Source organism: Brassica oleracea, chromosome C4, assembly GCF_000695525.1.
Source record: "Brassica oleracea var. oleracea cultivar TO1000 chromosome C4, BOL, whole genome shotgun sequence".
NCBI classification, from domain to species: domain Eukaryota; kingdom Viridiplantae; phylum Streptophyta; class Magnoliopsida; order Brassicales; family Brassicaceae; genus Brassica; species Brassica oleracea.
Genome location: NC_027751.1, coordinates 46,546,724 through 46,548,178, shown reverse-complemented (window position 1 = coordinate 46,548,178; position 1,455 = coordinate 46,546,724). Strand labels below are relative to the sequence as shown.

At 31.6% G+C, this 1,455-nt stretch overlaps 1 pseudogene; it reads left to right on the top strand.

Moving 5' to 3' along the window:
- The window catches only part of LOC106341558, a 4,903-nt pseudogene that overhangs the window by 2,451 nt on the left and 997 nt on the right, over positions 1 to 1,455 (top strand).

Below are 1,455 nucleotides of genomic sequence, written 5' to 3'. Positions count from 1 at the left end.
AAAATGTGAGAATTGGAGCTGATTTTTTAATCGGCCCAAATGGCCCAAGAGAGATCTGATGTGGACAGTGGGCTGGTTCCGAAAAAATGGCCCAATATAGATGTGTTATTAATATTACTTGATTGCCCTTAATGAAACATGCAATGTTAGTAAAGAAAGGACAAGTTAAGGTAAAAAAAACAATAGGATCCTGCTTTAATAGTATAGATTTATACGATAAACTTATTCATGACTCGAACAAGTACGGAATAATAAGTGAGCACTTGATCTATATATTGGACCCAAAAAACAGTTTTATTAGATCATTAAAAATAAAAGTGCACTTGTCCAGAAAAATAAAAATAATAAAATGTGATTTCCTTTTTTTTACTAATATAAAAGTAAACAACTAAAAATATTGGTCAAAATCCAAAATCATTGCGCTTGTTTAATAATCTTGAATATCTTATGGTATTTCTTCCTGTTCTAAAACTCGGCCGCCCAGCCAATTTAGCGGCCGAGAAATCGCTATAGGTTGAGCAACCGTGGCGAATTGGAACTATGCGCTCAGAAAATCAGGTTTAGAAAAAAAACTACATTTTTTTACTTATTTGAACCTGTAGATCTAGTAATCTATTTTATGTTTGTGAAGTTTTGGCAAAAACAACAGAAAAATAAAGAAAATTGCTATAAAACGCGTCAAAATATGATAGCGGTCGCGTTTTTAGAGTTGCAGAACCAGAAACCTAAGAGGAAGATCATACGTAAATGACGGTTTTACCCTTCATTAAAAAAAACCTAAAAAATCACTTATAATGCACTCATTGTTACTCGAAGTCGGATTGCTTAGTTAAGGTAAAGATACTTTACCACTGCACCTCACTATCATTACATGTTAAAAATATATGATATATAACCTAAAACAAATCGCCGAGTAATTCCCGATTAATCCAACCGCATGCGTAGCGTGTACCGAGTTTCCGAACAGGGTATTTCTACATATAACTATTACTATTCAAGAAAAATGAATCTGGACAGGAGAAGAAATCTAACAAAACTTAAAACTATAAGATGGCATGTTTAAAATATAACTTTCTATCTCTTCTCACTCCTATACCATTTAGAGAGAGAAATTTTCATTTTGGTGAATTAGAGTTCTTCTGATTTTTAACCAGGTGTGTGATCATGTGATTTGACGTATTATTTGTGTAATTAGCAATTATTTTTACTCTTTTTAAAGCTGATGAATTGCATTAATATCAAATTGGACTACCATTCGATAGTACACTAAGAATCCTCGCCCCACACCCAAATTAGAAAATCATTCTGAACTTTAGTCCAAACCGGTTATCTAAAATGAGACTTGTATTTATGATTATTTATTTAATAATAATAGAATTACTATTTTTTTTGAGAAATAATATATAGAATTGCTTATAATCTCAAATATCTCTAAACCATGATATGGACTTCGCT